The following is a 20,218-nucleotide window of genomic DNA, read 5'->3' on the forward strand; positions in this document are numbered from 1 at the left end:
ATAAAAATAAAAAAATATAAAAGTAATGATAATATAAAGAGACAAATATCTATATAATAGAACATAATGTCCTACTCCTAGATCCTAATTTTCTATATTTCCCAATACCCTCATTATTTTAATAATACAGCTTAAATAATAAAATAATATAATAATAAATACAAATTATAATAAATATATAAATAAATAAATAAATATATATATAAAATAGAAAATAAATAATCTATAGCCCTGAGTATATATAAATCCAATATAGCATATAATAAATATAGCAATATATGTAATAATATATAATAATATATATGCATATATATATATGTATATATAAATATATATATATTTTATATAATCAAGCAACTAAAAATTCCATAAAGCATATTAATTCAAACATTAAATCAAACACATAGAATATTTCATATATATATGCTAAGTGTAATGCTATATGTACCCTATATATCTATCAATAATAATGCATATCTATAATATATATATATATATATTACATTATAAATATATATATATATATATATATATAAGCTGTATATGTATGCATGCTAAGCATGCATGTGTGCATCCTATATATCTATATATAGCATATACATATTCTTGTCTAGCTAACAAGCATAACACAATAAATAAACCTCCAAAGTGCCTCATGCCTATATATATATAATATATACATCAATATATACATTCATTATATAATTAATAATATATAAAACTAAAATATATCTAAAATAAAATATATAAAAAAAATATATATATAATATCCTATCTTCTATCATATACATACATATACCATTGTATATCTGTATATCACATTTCATGAAATGTCAATCAAATCAAAACATTCAAAAAACAAATGCATAAAATAACAAACAACAATACACAGATATTCAGATATTTATATATATAAATAATACTTGTTGCTGTTTATTGTTTTACTTTAAATGTTGAATGCTAATGAAATATAGAATCCATCATCATCTTGTTGCTAGTACTAAAACTGTACATATATATACACATACATGGTATCAAAAAAAAAAACCAAAAAAATATATAACAATCAATATGTATATAATATAAAATAATATATATATAGATATATAATACTATATATAAATATATACTAAACTACATAATATAAAAATCTAGTTAGTATATTATGCCACAAATGGTCTGGAATCATTATCCAAGAATCATTATCTTTAAACTCATCATCAAATACATCTCATCATTTAATTTTATTTATCTATCTATAGTAACTAGTATAGTCTCCTACCTATCATATCATCTCTTATAGAATCTGCATGAATCTAAAGTAACCAAACCAGCAAAAGCATTCCCTATAAGATTCATCGTGGAGAACACACTACACACTGGTTGTGGATGATGTGTGATCATCTTCTCATCTTTAGAATTTTTTTTTTTTTTTTATTGTTCACGATTTATTATTTTTTTTCTTTTCATGTCTTATTTTGTAATGTGAAACTAATCATTTTTAGAATATTTTGAATGTATTAATTTACTCATGTTGGAGCTTTTCTCCTCGGGCCGCTACTGAAAAGGGATATGTATCCAGCTAGACTAGCTCGGTCAACAAATGTAAATAAATAAATAAATAAATAAATGACCATAAAAAAAGTCCACAAAAAACTAGGAGCATTATACAGAAATAAGCAACTTCTCACCAAAGCAGCAAAGATTTCAATAGCAAATTCCCACCTCATCTCCACCCTACTTTATGCCTCTCCAATATATACCAACCTAAGGCAATGCGATCTAAACAAGCTAGAGACCGGCTACAACAAAATCGCCAAATTCACCACAGGGGCATCCTACCATAGTCACCACTGTCTCTCACTTGCTGAACTGGGCTGGCTTGAACTCCCTCACCTCCTTCAATGGTATCAACTCTCACTCGCCCACAAATTAGTAAACCATCCACTTAATATCCCATCCCTCCAGAATCTACTCCAACCCTATCGCACCACCAGACCACTAAGATCCAGCAACAAAAATCACTTGCAGATCACTAAAGCCAATAAATCTGCTGGTGAAGCACTATTCTCTTGCACCATAGCCAAATTATGGAACTCCCTCCCACCCACAATTACCTCCATACCATCATTCACCCACTTCAAAACTTTACTAAAAGCGCACCTAAAAACATGCTGGCTATGCCCTTGCAACTCCCACTCTAATATCACCAACCCCATCCAACCACTACCTTTCTTTCCACTCCACTAACTACCTTGATTATAGCAAGCTCAGATGCTCATAAGCCTAGTACTTATTATACAGCAGGAACTTCTTATTGTAACATTTGCTAATGTCTGTTATGTACTTCACAGATAAAGATTCTAGTTGTCTACTGATGTACTATATTCTTCATCTGTAAATATGTTGTAAGTAATTGCTTTGTTAAATTGTTAATCGCTATGTAATCCAATGTAACTACTGTCTGTTTATTTTAACTGCGGAGATTTTCTCCCCGGGCCTCTGCTGAAAATGGACCTATGTCCAGTCGGACACTCCCGGTCAACAAATGTAAATAAATAAATAAATAAAATAAATGATTACAGTACAGTAGTCCAAGTTTTTGGTTGGTTTTCTTTATACATTGATTGATATGTATGTCGAACTTTAGTTCATCATCGATAGTTACTCCAAATAATTTAGTATAGGGTTCGGGTGTGATGGTAGTATTTTTAAGTGAGGTAATAGAGAAGGAGGATTTAAGATGAATCATTTTTTTTGGAAGGAAAAGTAGAAGCTTGTTTTTTTTGGGTTTAATATTAATTGATTATCAGTGAGCCAGGTTTCAATGGAAGTGAAGGTGTCTTGGGTATGTGCAAGTAGTTCTGGGATACTGTGGGTGGTGGTGATAAGGGTTGAATCGTCAGCATATTGTAAGAGTGTAGAGAGGTTACTAGTGGTATGTAGTTTGTTAGTGAAGATATTGAACAAGAGGGGTCCCAGGCTGGAACCTTGGGGAACATCAGTGTTGATGGGTAGAAATGGAGAGGTGACCGATTGCCAGCATATAGCATACAGCGTAATATACATCCTTTTTTTCGTCACCTCCATTCATATTGTTAATGATCTAAAAAAAACATCACAACTGTATTGCCATCTGCTGCCGCAGGCCTTCCAGTAATACAAAATAATTAATTTCAGATTCAAGTGCTCCCTTCTAAAAGTTCATTGACTTTTGTTTCACACAGCTAATTTATTGTATCATATCGTTTCCTGTATTTTTTTTTTTTACATTTTCTCCTTAAATCACAATTAAAGACCTCTGAAATTATAATTTTCTTATGTTAACCACAATATCATCTAATATTTGATGACACAGATTTTCTCTTTCCTTGGTAGTTAAAATTGCATAGGATCATAGCAAGCTACTAGGTTATTGGCCCTGTGGCCCTTATAAGCTTAGCCAAGAGTTTAGCTCATGTTTAGACAAGTCAGCAGCCAATGCCCCTGTCATCTGTACATATAATGCTATAATTCTGTAAACATGTTCTATCTACGTCACATCCATAACAGTTAACTTTCCCATCCTTAATAATGTTAAATCTAGTATTTCACAATTTTTACAAAACACAGACACTTCAGAACAACATTCACTTCCTAAGATTCATATTAAATTTCCACCTCACACTTTCTCTAATTGCAATCTTTATTCACATTTTGCATATCATTCCAGTATTACTAACCTTCTCACAGTGTTAATAATATTGTTCACATTTACTGAAAACACTTTAAAATTATTGATTTTTCTTCTTTCAAAGTTTAGGGGGAATAGTTTTAATTTTTGTTTTCTTATTTTTGTTCTTTCCACAGCTGAGTATGTTTTCCTGGTTTATGTACAAATAATTCTTGACCCTCAGAATCATATTTTTTACTATCTAGAATTTAAAAAAATATTAGTATCAATTCCTTTTGACCTCTCTTCCTGCATGCAGACTCTCTCTTCATTTTCCCTCCATATTTCACATCTTCTACAGTTTTTTCTTCATCGTGTTCAATCTTTCCCCAGCCTGCTGTTGTCCTGCCTTGTGTATATTGTCTTCCCTTTCCTCTTTTTTTCATTAATTACTGTTTGCTCTTGACAGTCCATCCAAAGTGTTCCTTTTTTAAACAACCTGCAGTTAGGCACACACCTTCTTGCTGTATGTCTTTGTCCCCACACTAGTTACATTGTACCTTGTCACAATCATTAATTAACTGAGAAAAGTCCCCACAAAAGAAGTATGATTAATGCTAAAAAGAATTTCTCAATTCCCCTGTATGACCAGCCACAAAAAGTAGCAGTTGGCAAGTGTCTCACAATGTTTTTTCCCATTTCAAAACAGCTTCCAACATCCACCCTCCATTCCATAAGTTTCTGCATGCAGTTTTTTAACATCGACTTCTTCCGGTTCATCAGTTCTAACCTACAAAGTAAGATTTCTTAACATTTAAGTTGCTACGAGAAATAAATAATTGTTCCACCAATGAAAGTCCTTCTTTTTGTTACACAGGTCCAGAAATTTCCTCATCAGTCCATCAGTTTCAAATATTAAGTCACAGAAAGTCTCTGTCCCAATATGTATAAAAGATTACATTTCTTGAGCTTTAAATCCCAGAACAGTTTCCAAATTGTCCCATACATGATATCTATCACAGTGCCATTTTGTGTTATTGTTCTCACAGATTGTCCCATACATGATATCTATCACAGTGTCATTTTGTGTTATTGTTCTCACAGATTGTCCCATACATGATTTTTATCTATCACAGTGCCATTTTGTGTTATTATTCTCACAGATTGTCCCATACATGATAGATATATATCACAGTGCCATTTTGTGTTATTGTTCTCACAGATTGTCCCATACATGATATCTATCTATCACAGTGCCATTTTGTGTTATTGTTCTCACAGATTGTCCCATACATGATATCTATCACAGTGCCATTTTGTGTTATTGTTCTCAATGATTGTCCCATACATGATATCTATCTATCACAGTGCCATTTTGTGTTATTGTTCTCACAGATTGTCCCATACATGATATCTATCTATCACAGTGCCATTTTGTGTTATTATTCTCACAGATTGTCCCATACATGATATCTATCACAGTGCCATTTTGTGTTATTATTCTCACAGATTGTCCCATACATGATATCTATCTATCACAGTGCCATTTTGTGTTATTGTTCTCACAGATTGTCCCATACATGATATCTATCTATCACAATGCCATTTTGTGTTATTGTTCTCACAGATTGTCCCATACATGATATCTATCTATCACAGTGCCATTTTGTGTTATTGTTCTCACAGATTGTCCCATACATGATATCTATCACAGTGCCATTTTGTGTTATTGTTCTCACAGATTGTCCCATACATGATATCTATCTATCACAGTGCCATTTTGTGTTATTATTCTCACAGATTGTCCCATACATGATATCTATCACAGTGCCATTTTGTGTTATTTTTCTCACAGATTGTCCCATACATGATATCTATCTATCACAGTGCCATTTTGTGTTATTGTTCTCACAGATTGTCCCATACATGATATCTATCACAGTGCCATTTTGTGTTATTGTTCTCACAGATTGTCCCATACATGATAGCTATCTATTACAGTGCCATTTTGTGTTATTGTTCTCACAGATTGTCCCATACATGATATCTATCTATCACAGTGCCATTTTGTGTTATTGTTCTCACAAATTGTCCCATACATGATATCTATCACAGTGCCATTCTGTGTTATTATTCTCACAGTTGGTATTCTCTTCTTTTTAAAAGCAGTTTTACTTACAGTTTCTTACTGCTGTCCTTTTTTGCCTACTGTCACTGTTGCATATGCTTTAGTTGCTGCATTATCTTCTGCCACAAAACCAGATCCCTTCTTAGTTTGTTGTTGCTTTCTTCTTTCACTTTCTGTCACTGTTGCATAAGTTTTGACTTTTGCATTTTCTTCTGACACATCACCTGTTTTTTTTTTCCACATCACCATCCTCGGCACGTCTGAAAAAGTTATCTACAATCTCACTGCATGAAACAGCAGAACTGTCACCTGGATCATGCCGCTCAATTATTTTTAACATCATCTGCAAGCCCTCCTGATACCAGTTCTGTTATCTGCACCACTCCAACAGGCTCACTTCCTTCTCTATGGAGACAGCTAAATACTGTTCATTTGTAACACCCACTACACGGGAATCTTTGTTTACATTCTGAAGCTCAATACTGAACAACTTTTCTCCAAATTCTCACTTTCCACCTCCAAATTCACCATAGCTTTTCTCTCCTCCTCCATGTGGCAGCTTCCCTTAGGCCCCTCCCTTGCTGTTGTGGGAGCCCTCTGGTGCCATCTAACAGCTCCAGAGAGTGGAGAAAGTTCCCTGATACCCTGGCACAATTTCTTCTATAAGTATAAATACCACATTAGATCTTCTCTGAAAAGAGACTGTTAGCCTAGTCATATTAATCCAGTCAACAAAGGATAACTTAATAAAATATGAAAACTAAGTCTTTCTTTCCAAACAAAGTCTGGTATACAGGGGGTGGAGGGAGGGAGGGACTAGTTCAGCCATGGATGTGGCACTACACCCTTCTATTGATGTGGTCCTACACATTTTGTAGCATTCTGTTTTGGGGCATATGGTATTGTACCTTTATGTGAAGTGTGCTTGTCTGTGGATATGGTGAACTTTTCTGTGGTATGGGCTAGTCGAGCAATGCACATTTGTGTGATGTGGATTTGTCTGTAAATTAAATACTGCATCTTTTTGTTGTGATGATTTGCCTCTAGTTTCAGTAATGTAACTTTCTATGTAGGTTTATTTGCATATGCAGTGCTGTACCTCTCTGTGTTGTACATTTATCTGTGGACACAGTAGTTTATCTTTCTGTGGTGTATATGTACATGTGAATTTTGTACTGTACCTTTCTGAGGTATGAAACTTTTCACTGGGCATGGTACTATACCTTCCAGTTGTGTTTCTCTGCCTGTGGATGTACTGCACCTTTCTATGATGTGAAATGGCTGTGGATGGTGTTGTGCACATTGCTGTGGTCAAGCTTTATCTGTGGATCTGGTGTTATACATTCCCTGCTGTGGTCTTATTTGTGGATGTACTGCTGTACCTTTCTGTGGTATGGGTTTGTATGTGGATGATTAATGCTACTTTCTCTATTAGGGGGTTATCTGTTGATGATCTAGTGCACCTTTCTGTGTTCTTGCTTTGTCAGAAGATGTGGTACTACATTTTTCTGTGGCATTATTTGTCTGAGGATGTAATACTACATGTTTTCATGGCCTGTTCTTTGTCTGTAGATTAGCTACTGTTCCGTTTTTTGTGGTCAGGATTTGTCTGTGGATGCAGTGCTGTACCTTTCTATGATGTGAGTTTGCTGAAGATGTATTGCACCTTTCCGTGGCCTGGGTTTGTCTGTAGATGTGGTACTGTACCTTTATGTGATATGGGTTTATCTCTGGATATGTGTGATGTGCTGCACCTTTTTGTGGATGGCATTTGTCTGTGGATGATGGTACAGGGTTGACTGTGGATGTGGTATTACACCTTTCTGTGGTGTGTATGTGGTACTGGATCTGTCTGTGGTGTCAGTGTGTCTGTGAATGTCATACATTTCCATGTTGTCCTGCTTTGTGAGTCTGATATTGTAGCTTTCTGTAGTGTGTATTTGTCTGTGGATGTGCTACTGAACATTTCTATTGTATGGGCTTGTCTGTGAATGCAGAACTGCACTTTTCTGTGGTCTTGCTTTGTCAGAAGTTGTGGTATAACATTTGTCTGTGTCATTATTTGTCTGAGGATGTAATACTCCATCTTTTCATGAAGTGTTTCTTTTTTCTGTAGGTTAGCTAGTGTTTATTTTTTGTGGTCAGGCTTTATCTGTGGATGCAGTGCTGTACCTTTCTATGATGTAAGTTTGCTGGGGATGTATTGCACCTTTCTGCAGTCTGGGTTTGTCTGCAGTTTTAGTACTGTACCTTTATGTGATATGGGTTTATCTTTGGATATGTATGATGTACTGCACCTTTGTGTGGATGATGCACTGCATATTTCTGTGGTATGAGGTTGCCTGTGGATGTGGTATTATACCTTTCTGTGGTGTGCATGTGGTACTGGATCTGTCTGTGGTGTCATTGTGTATGTGAATTTCATACATTTTTATGTTGTCTTGCTTTGTGAGTCTGGCATTTTGCCTTTCTGTAGTGTGTATTTGTTTGTGGATGTGCTACTGAATTTTTTTCTTGTAAGGGGTTGTCTGTGAATGCACCTGTCTGTCTTGTGGAGTTATCTTTTGCTGCAGCTCCATACTGTTCGGTGATGTGCATTTCTCTGGAGGTGGGGCACTGCACCATTCTGTGGTGAGGGTTTGTCTGTGGTTGCAGTACTTCACCTACCTGTTGTATAGGTTTAACTGTGGATATGGTAGTGTACCATTGTATGCTATGTAGTCATCTCTGGAGACAGTACAGCAGCCTTGTGTTGTGTGGGTTTGCATGTGGCTGTGGGACTGCACTTTTCTGTAGTGTGGGTTTATCTGTAGATGTGCTACTGTATATTTCTGTGATGTGGATTTTTTGGGAGATGAACTACTGATTATTTCTTTGAATTGTGTTTTACTGTGGAAGCAGAACTGCATCTTTTTGTAGTGGAAGTTTATGGATGATGTATTGCATCTTTCTGTGGTGTTGGTTTGCCTGTAGATATGGAGTTGTACCATTCTATGGTGTGGGTTTGTCTGTGGATGTGTATGACATACTGTACCTTTCTGTGGTCTGAATGTGTCTGGTGATGATTTACTGCATGTTTCTGTGCTTTGGGATTGTCTGTGGATTCAACACTGCACACTACTGTACCTCTTCTGTGGTGTTTATTGTCACTGAAAAAGGTATTGCATAATTTTTCTGTGTTTTAGGTTTGTCTGTCAATTTACTAGTTCTCACTTCTATTGTGTGAGGTTTTCTGGTGATGTATTACTATAGATCTCTCTGTTGTGTAAGCTTGTCTGGCAATGTAGCACTGTACTTTTCTGTCATTTGTGTTGTTTTGTTGAAATGATATGGTCCTTTCAGTGGTGTGGTTTCAAATATGGATGCAGTACTGCAAATTTTGGGTTTGGATTAGTCTGTGGATGTGATAGTATACCTTTCTGTGGTTTGGGTTTGCCTGTGAATTCAGTACTGTATGTTTCAATGGGTGGATTGTTCTGTGGATATTGTACTGTACTTCTTTCAGATGTGTGTTTGCTTGTCGATGCAGTAAAGCAGCTTTCTCAGGTGTAGATTTGTTAGCATATGTTATACTGATCCAATTTGTTGTGTGGCTTTAACTGTGGATGCAGCACAATACCTTTCTGTGGTCTGGATTTGTCTGTAGATGTAGTGCTCTACCTTTATGTGGTGGGGTTTGTCTGCAGATGTATCATTACACCTTACTGTGGTGTGACCATTACTGTAGAGACGGTACTGCATTGTTCTGTAGTGTGATTTTTGGCTCTGGATATGGCATTGCAACTTTCTGTGGTATGGGTTTGCCTGTGGATGTGGCACTACATCTGTTTGTGGTGTGGATTTATCTATGGATGTAGTACCACACATTTCCATGATGTTTTGTTTTGTGCATATATTTTACCTTTCTGTGGTATGTGTTTGTCTGTGGATGCGGTATTAAACTTTTCTGTGATATAGATTTGTCTGTGGCTGTGCTGAACCTTTCTGTGTTGAAGATTTGTATGTAGGTGCTGTACTGTACCTTTGTGTGGTATAATTTTGACTGTGGAGGCAGCACTGTACCTTTCTGTTGGGTAGGATTAACTGTCGATACAGTATCATGTCTTTCTGTGTTGTGTATTTATCTGTTTTGTAGATTTCTATTTATTTGTTTGTTTATTCATTTATTTATTTATTGATGCATTTGAATTTGTCAACTATGGTAGAACACAGATCACAAGTGCCCACTTTCAGTCTCAGCCCAGGCAAAGTATATTAATAAAGTTAATGTATACAGTAAGACAGAGTGTCAGTACAATACAATGTGTACAACAAGGTTAAAGTAATGCAGCTATAGGGTAGGTGCAGTGAATCACCCACTATGTGAAATTCTTTACATTATGCAGCTGACTGAGGTTGAAATGAGTTTATGCATCATACATAAGTTTTATACAAGAGAGTCAAATCTTAAGTTAAGTGTGATAACCAGTTAGCGGGATGTCGACAGTAAGAAAGTTATTAGACACTGATGGAATATGATGTGCTTAGGTAATACGGCTATACGCCAACACTGATATTTAGAATGTTTTAGAAGATGAGCATTTAGTTGTGTTCAGAAGACTGGGTGTGACAGTAATTGAGATAGAAAGGAATACATTCCCAGAGTTTTTTTGTGAATTTGGTACTGCACCTTTCTATGGTATTTTTTTTCTGTAGATATGGTACTATACCACTGTGTTATGCTGTTTTTCTGTGGTGGATGTACTGCACATTTCTGTGATGAATGTTTTTCTTTAGATAATGCACTGCAGTTTTTTGAGGTTTGGCTTTGTCTGTGGATGTGGTACTATTCCTTGCTGAGTTGTGGTTTTGTCTTTGGATGATGTAAAACACTTTTGTGTGGCCTTGTTTGTAGATACAGTATTTTACATTTAAAGCCATGCATCTTAGACACTTAAATACTACCACCAGGATTTAACATACTAAGAACAGACAAAACCCATAAAAAGGAAGGGGAAGTAACTTTAATCTATCCCAGTACATACACAGTTCTACCTCTCCGCAAACCAATTCCCACATTTAGTAATGCTGAAATTCTCATTGCATCTCTAAAAATAAATAACACCAAACAACTTTGTATTGCAGTAGTGTACATACCCCCCTGGCCAAAATATTCCTATACTAGAAGACATTCTTTCCTGGCTATCAGAAAACATTTCCAATGAAACAGTTATCATGGAAGATGTCAATATCAATTGACAGAATTTAATCACAGATTCTCCATCAAATACTATCAACCTTTATGATTTTATACAACTCATCACCATCTCCACTAGAACATAAAGCAGTAATAACCTTGGATCCACCCTGGATTGGAGCCTGATCTCTGATCCCCCAAATACTCTAATCTTAGTACACTTCCTAATATCTTTAGTGACCACTTGCCTGCATATACTTATAGAATCACCCCCCCCCCAAAAGCCTAATGTCCACATTTACTAAACATCCACAAACTTAACTAATTTTAATCAAGAACTTTTTTATAGCATATTAAAATTCTTTAACTGGTCCCCATTAAAAACATTGACACTAGATAATGCTGTTAACCACTTCAACAAATTATTTCTAGACACCCTCAACAACTTAGCCCCTTTTCGAAAAAACAAAAAAACAAAAAAAAAAAAAAACAAGCCACACACCCTGGCTAACCAAATCCACAAAACAAATACTACAAATCAGAGCAGAGCTTGGAAAGATTAACAAAAGAACAAAAAATGATACAAATCTACAAAACTATTGACAACTACATGTTGTTGTGTCTTTCGGCTTTTCCCAGTTAGGGGTCGCCACAGCGGAACTCCGGTCCGCTAATGATTGGCAGTAGATTTTTACATGTTGGCTTGCCGGGCCTAACGCACAACCTTCAACGAAGGAACGCCCATTCATGCATGTCGCCACACAGAAAACGCTTTAACTGAGAATCGAACGGGCAACTGACAACTACATAATAAAGCAAAAATAAATTCGTGAATGCTAATTAAAAAAAAAATGTTTCTCACAACACATAACAAACCACAAAACAACCTAAAACATTTTTGGAAAACTATATCATCACTTCTTTCCCCAGGGTCCAAACTAAACCCATCACCAACCACAGATAAAACACCATCCCAAATATCTGAGATGTTTAATACCCACTTTATTGATAGCATAATAAAATTAACTACAGAGTCTACTTTTAATACAAATTCTAACTCCACAGACAATCTTATTCCACCCCTCCCTCAAGGAACAAACAAAACAACCACAACCCCCCTCACCAAAATATTTGCACATCTAATACTCATTTTCCTCCTTTCTCTCTAAAACCTGTATCTACAATGTTTGTATGTAAACGTCTCAAACTAAAACCTTGTTCCCCTTCCTCTGACAATTTTCCAGCAAAATATTTAAAACTTGCTACAGAAGCAATTGCTTATCCTGTCAACATTCTTATCAATTGATCCATCATGGAGTCCCAAATCCCCAACCTTTGGAAGAAATCTATCATAACCCCGCTGCACAAAGGAGGAAAATCTAATGAATAAACTAATTATTGACCCTTGTCTATCCTATCCAAACTGCTGGAAAAATGCATACACATACAACTACTAAACCACATTATCCATAGCAATCTTCTTACACCCACCCAACATGGCTTCAGACCAGAACATGGCACAATAACTGTTCTTATCTCCTTTATGGATATAGTTCATAAAACTAGAGGCACTGGCCAAATAACCTCTGTAATGCTACTAGAATTGTCAAAGGTCTTTGACACAGCATCACATCACAGACATTTACATCAACTTTCTTCACTAGGTTATTCACAGCCATCCCAACAATGGTTTTCAAGCTACCTAACCAATAGACAATAATGTGTAATATGGCAAGGTTGTCTGCCACAATACCAAACTAACAAAACAGGGGTCCCACAAGAGTCAATTCTCAGACCCATTCTTTTAAATATCTTCATTAATAATCTACACATCACCTCCCTTCAAAGCTCCATAATCCAATATGCTGATGATTCTATCATCATCTGCTCCTCAAAGAGCATACCACACCTTCTGCAAATAACACAAGATGCTTTTACCTCAATTGAACCTTGGCTCAATGGAACACAACTACTACTCAACCCCAACAAGACAAAACTCTTACTTTTTACACATAAAACTTTGGCATTTGATTTTAAAATATATTCACAGAACAACACTAAGATTGAAATTGTAACAAATGCTAAGCTATTAGGTATCACTATAGACAATAAACTTGCATTTGACCAACACATACATAATGCTATTAAAAAAAAACACTTCAAACTAGGGATGCTCTACAGACACAAAAGATTCATGGATACTTTTACCAAAAGAACACTTACCAATACTTCTTTGCTCCCCTCTATTATCTGATGGCCCCATTTTCACCAACCTGCACAGGTCTCTAAAAAAGTAAGCTTCAGTCCTGCTATCACAGAATCACTAAATTTCCTAAAGGCATATCTTACCACTCTCACCACTGCAATGCTCTTACGGAACTTAACTGGCTCAAACTCCCCCATCATCTAGACTATCTACAACTATCTTATCGCACATAAAATAATATGCAAACCAGAAAGCTATCCTGCCTTAAAATCTATTCTGCATACCTACATTCGTACCTGAACTCTCTGTTCTGAAGACAAACAATTAATAACCATAGACAGACCTAATAAAAGAGCCGGTCAGTACATATATTGATATGCTATTGTAAAACTATAGAATGCCTTATCTAAAAATACCAGTACTATAGACAATCCCAAGAAATTCAAGCTTACACTAAAAAACTAACTTAACTCACATATCTGCCCTTGCTCCAAAACCAACAGATAACTTTCTCCATTCCTCTTTTAACTTCTCTCATCCACATATCTCCCACTTAATTTCGCTCATCCACCTATCTCCCACTTTGCCCTTTATCACACTCACAACACTCCACCTCTAACTACTTCATTATTATGTCTTCCTCTTTTCCCTCTCTCATCCTCTTTCCTACACCTTTTTCCTACTAATAACTACCCAACCATATCTCTCAGACGTCTTATCACCCATCTCCTCTATCCTTTCTATCTCTCTCTTTGACTACTATTAGGGAAAATATCTCTCTAACCACTCATGAAGTCAGAATCACTAAGTTGAAATACATTCCTAACTCAATGTACTTGTACACCTTAACCTAACACCTTGTATATGTCAGATATGTTTCCTGTTAGAGCTATCATATATTATTGTCTTATCTTACTCCTAAATTGTTAATAATCACAGTACGGATGTCTTGTTCTGCTTGTTATGGCTATTTTGTTAATAATATCCACAATTTCTACAGTAAATACTCTTTAACAAATTCTATTGCACTCAATACACAAATTTTATTATAACAACTTTTATTTTTTTTTTTTTACTTGTATATGTAAACTTTTATTGCTGCAGCTTTTCTCCCTGGGCCTTTGCTGAAAATGGGTTCTTGACCCAGTCAGGCTTTCCCGGTCACCAAAGGTCAATAAATAAATAAGTAAATTAATAAATATTTCTGTGATGTGGGTTTACCTGTGGAAGCAGTACTGCATCTTTCTTTCTGTGATGTAAGCTTTATGTAGAAGTGGGACTGCACCTTTTTATCGTATGGATTTTATGGATATGGTACCATACCTTTCTGTGGGTGTGATATTACACCCTTTTGTAGTTTGTCTTTGTCTTTGGTTGTGGTATTGTACCTTTTTCATGCATGGATGTTACTGTAGATGCAGTACTGCACTTTTATGTGGTATGGATATGCCTGTGGATGAAACATTGCAGCTTTCTGTTTTGTGGGTTTATCTGTGGATGATGTAGTGCAGATTTTTGTGGTCTGGGTTTGTCTGCAGATGTGGTACTACATATTATGTAATGTTTCTCTCTCTGTGAATGCAATACTCTGCCTTTCTGTGGTGTGGATTTGTCGACTGATCAGCTACTGCTCTTTTCTGTGGATGGATTAGTGCATCTTTTAGAGTTGTCCATGGCATGGGTTTGTATAAATATGTGTGCACTATATATTACTGGGATGTTATTTTGTCTGTGGATGTAATACCCTACCTTTCCATGACATAAGTTTGTCTATGGATGAGCTATTGTTCCTTTCCATGGTCTTGTTTTTTTATGACTGCCATAGATGTGGTACTACACCATTATTTGGGGTGGGTTTGTCTGTGGCACTACAGCTTTTTGTGGTGTGACTGTATCCATGGATGTATTGTACATTTCTGTAGTCTGGGTTTCTCTGTAGATGTGGCACTACACCATTATTTGGGGTGGGTTTGTCTGTGGCACTATACCTTTGGGGTGTGGATGTATCCTTGGATGTATTTTACATTCTGTAGTCTGGGTTTGTCTCTGGATTGTGCACTACAGCTTCCTATGGTATGGCTTTTCCTGTGGGTGTGGTATTGCACCTGTTTGTGGTGTCAGGTTTGACTGTTAATGTCATATTCCACATTTCTGTTGTTTGTTATGTGACCATGGTTTGCTAACTTTTTGTGGTATATGTTAATCTGTAAATGTTTTGGTGAACTTTTTTGTGGTATGAGTTCTTCTAAGAAGACAGTGTTGCATCTTTCGTATGTGTGTGTTCATTTGTGACACAATAATTTACCTTTCTATGATGTAGATTTGTCTGTGGATAGGTACTACACCTTTCTGTGGTGTGAATTTGTCTGTGGTTGTGGTATTGTACATTTCTATATTTTGATTTTAACTGTTAATGAAGCACTGTACCTGTTTGTGTTGTGCATTTATCCATGGATACAATCCTGCATCCTTCTTTGGCGTGGGTTTGTCTATGGATAAGGTACTGCACTTTTGTATGATGTGGGTTAGTCTAATGATGAGTTACTCTTCCTTTTTATGCTTTTAGTTCATCTGTATATGATTTAGTGCAGCTTTCTGTGGTCTGGTTTGTCTGAATATGTAGTATTACATTTCCTGTGATGTTGCTTTATATTTAGATGTAATACTCTACTTTATGTGTTCTGGGTTTGTCTGAATACGTGGCACTACATTTTCCTGTGATGCTGCTTTATATTTGGATGTAATACTTTACCTTTCTGTGGTGTGAATTTGCTTGTAGATGCAGTACTACACCTTTCGGTGGTATGGCTTTGCCTGTGGATGCAGTATCACATCTTTCTGTGGTGTGGGGTTGTCTGTGAATGATGTACTACACTTTTCTGTAGTGTGGGCTTGAATGTGGATGCAATACTGCACTGTTCTGTAGTTTGGGTTTGCCTGTGGGTGATATAATGCACCTTTCTCTGTTGTGGGTTTTAATGTGGATGTAGTACTGCACCTTTCTGTAGTGGAGGTTTTATTGTGGATGCAGTACTTTATGTTTCTGTGGTGTGGTGGGTTTGTCTGTGAATGCAATCCTGTGCCTTTCCATGGTATAGGTCTGTATGGAGATGACATGCTGCACCTTTCTGTGGAGATGTGGTCTAACTGTCCCTAGACACGAGTGTAAGGTCCAGGGTACACATGCTGATTTTCATGTCAGTAGCATGTGACATTTATCTTGCACGTGAAACCTTCTTGATCTCGCTCCCTTATTACGCCCTTAGTAGAATGCAGTGATCCATTTGGTATGTACCTGTTCAAGCACATAGCCCAGCCTGAGTATCCCCCACATTTTCTCACTAAGAAGATCAAGGACATAAATTCCATGTGCTACATTGACCACCTTAAAGTTCTCTCTCTCATTTCTTTATCATGCAGAATCCTTAGTGGGTGACCTCTGCCTAGTTCACAGGGCCTCATATGACATTCCTATATTTTTGCTAAACCTGAAACAACATGGACACCTGTGCAAGAAACCTAATCCTACAATGAAACAGAATAAGAAAGTGTTGGTCAAGTAGATACCTTTTCCAAACAATCCCTTTCCTCTGAAACACATTAAATAAAATAGCTTTGTAACCATCTTTAAACCCAGTCTGGATGAATGGATGGGCATCCATCCACATAAACACTCTTCCGGTTATCCCCACATTTTCTTACAGAAAAGGGTAAAGTACTAGGAACTGATATGGCTAGGCTAGAAATGATCTACCTTAATATATGAAGCTATGAACCCATGAATGAATGTCAGAAAAGGCATCCATAGCACTCCTAAACTAACAGTTTATTATTTACAGTGAGATGAATCTTACACAGACTGAGATAACTAAAGAAGAACAGTTGAAAATGTTCTCATTTTCTACTCAAACTTAGCATGACATATGGTGCAATAGTCGTGCAATAGAGCATAACTGCATGTCATTGTGAATGAGTGTTTTTTAATGCTATATGTTTTGTATCTCTGTATAGCCATATAGTAAGTATACGATATTCCTAGTATAGGTGCATGTGTTATAATAGTAAATAGTGTGTTAAGAATACCGTTGAACAGTGTTACTTGTCAGTAGACCATGAGATGCTGAAACTCTACTCTGGGATTCAAAAAAAACATTGGCAGTGGTAAGGGCTACAACTAAAAGAGACTCTTTCTACAATGCAGGAAATGTGATTTTGAAAAATGTTAGCCACAATGAGGAAAGCCCTCATACTGCAAGTGCAAATCAGCACTTTCTTGTGGTAAATACCACTAGCAATCTATTATGCTATCTATCTATCTTGTTGGCACACACACACAAACAAACACACACACACACACACACACACACACACACACACACACACACACACACACACATATATATATATATATATATATATATATATATATATATATATATATATATCTGTATACACTGACATACCTCCTTCCTGTCACTTAATGTACAAAACATCCTAGATGTAGCTTCCTATTTTTGCCCCTGCCCTCATAAATCATGGATCCTTCTAGTCAGTCAATAATGCCAGACATTAGAGTTTTACTCTTGTTATTGTTTTGAAAGTGCATTGTGATATTAGATTTGTTGTTCTATTAACTTTTTCAGTCAGTCCAAGTAACAGTTTAAAAATTCTCTCTGGTGTCATGTAGTGTTTCTCCCAGCTTTGTGCCAAAGCCACCCTGAAATAGGTGCAACCCCATCACTCTCAGTTGGCCCTTAATTTACAGAGATCCTACTGTTGCTTTTTATACAAGCCCTGTGCCTCATAAGTCATGGATCTTTGCAATCATTAAATAATGCCAGATATCAGAGTTTTATACTTATTATTATGTAAAAATACACTCTTAGAGTAACTTCTCAAGTAGTGTAGCAGGTTAAAGCTCCTACTTAACAAGCTGATTTATTTATCAAGGGTGCAGGGTTTGAAACTTCCTCCACCTTTTACTTTTTTTTTTTTTTTATCGAAGACCTAAGATAATATGTTATAAGTATCCATGTTGGTACACAAATCTAACAGATATATATATATATATATATATATATATATATATATATATATATATATATATATATATATATATATCAATATCTATCTATCAATCTATATATGTGTATATATGATGCATGCAAAGGGTGGGGGTTGGTATAATGGTTGGGGCTCACAGACACACACACACACACACACACACACACACAAACACACACACAAACACACACACACACGCACGCACACGCACACACATACAAGCACCTGAAACCACTCATCTTTCTGCATACACTCAGACATGCAGTCACACACATACACATGCCTGCTCATCCCCCACCACTACCTGTCTGCTAAAATCCTCAGCACTTACCAGCAATGCAATCTTACCCAATAAATGTAATGAGTGAACATGAGATTTTGACCATGTTCAGTAATACAGCCAGCCATGGTAATTTTGCAGCTGAGTGCAGTAGCATAGCAAGGGTGGGGCAAAGGGGGACGTTGCCCTGAGTGCAAAGGTTTACAGCACAGGATCAAAGGTGCAGAAGTGCACATGTTTTGTACTGGCTTTGCTCTTTGCTTTAAGAGCTCAGAAGACATGGCTCTGCTGTAAAAAGCAGATTGGAACAAATATGTATATGTGTGTGTGTGTGTGTGTGTGTGTGTGTGTGTGTGTGTGTGTGTGTGTGTGTGTGTGTGTGTGTATATATATATATATATATATATATATATATATATATATATATATATATATATATATATTTTTTTTTTGTATATATATATATATATATATATATATATATATATACATATGTATCTATATCGATATATATCTATCTATATATGTGTATATATGATGCATGCAAAGGGTGGGGGTTGGTATAATGGTTGGGGCTCACAGACACAAGGTGCAGGGTTTGATCCTTACATTTCAAATGAAATTGGCTAGTCTTAAAATATATACCTAGCCTGGTACTTGCCTATGAACCTATGAATAAATCTAAGGAAGTGCAAAGACCTCATTCCTAGGATTAAAGGTATCTCCTGAGCTCTGTTGTCCACAAACGTAGAAGTTTAGCTTCTCAGCATTTCAAGATGAAGAACAGACAAACATGCTAATGAAAGAAGATCACTAGTGCCACAGCACCATATGGCTGCACCACTTAACTTCTCTGCAGCAGTGTCCTTCTCCTTCCTCATCCTCCCCTTCCACCATATACTCTTGATACTTCTGGTCCTCATCCTCCTCTTCCATCATATACTCCTGATACTTCTGGTCCTCATCCTCCCCTTCCACCATATACTCCTGATACTTCTGGTCCTCATCCTCCCCTTCCACCATATACTCCTGATACTTCTGGACTGTTACCATTGTTACAATGGCTGTAGCTGTTCATTGCCACTCTGTGATGATCTGACCAGACCATCAAACTGTGCTGACAGTAAGCTGTAAGGAAAGGATGGGACCTATGATGTATGGATTCTGATGTGTCTCTAAGACATCTTGGGATGAGTGTGCTCCACCATCTGGAGAAGGTACTAACCAAAGATAGGACTGTATTTGAAAGAGTACACCACTCATACGTAATGGTAGTATAAGAGAAATGCTTGTCATGTAGCTATCTTAGTATATCTGAAGGTAAATTAGTCATGGTAAACATGTGTTTTCCTTGTATTTTGGAAACATATGGTGATATGCCCCTTACTCCCACATTCCCTTGCATTCGTTTTAACTGGCATGTACAGTTTCATTAGGTTAGAGAGAAGGAATATGCAATTAAGGTTTTGAACCTTAATACCTCCCTGGTTTGTATAAACTAGGTTACTAATTTATACACCAGCTTCTGACCACACTCAAGGCACATCTTTAACAGAAGCTCCATGTAAATGTTTATACTCAGGCTACATTACCTAATCCCATGTGCCTTAGGCCTACTAGTATACTGCATCCTCTGTTTACTATGACAGTACATTGATAATGTGACAATTGCTGTTAATGTTTTATTTTAATCCCTTAATTTTCTCTTCACC

The sequence above is a fragment of the Protopterus annectens genome, chromosome 13.part0, assembly GCF_019279795.1.
Source record: "Protopterus annectens isolate FY-2018-M chromosome 13.part0, PAN1.0, whole genome shotgun sequence".
NCBI classification, from domain to species: domain Eukaryota; kingdom Metazoa; phylum Chordata; order Ceratodontiformes; family Protopteridae; genus Protopterus; species Protopterus annectens.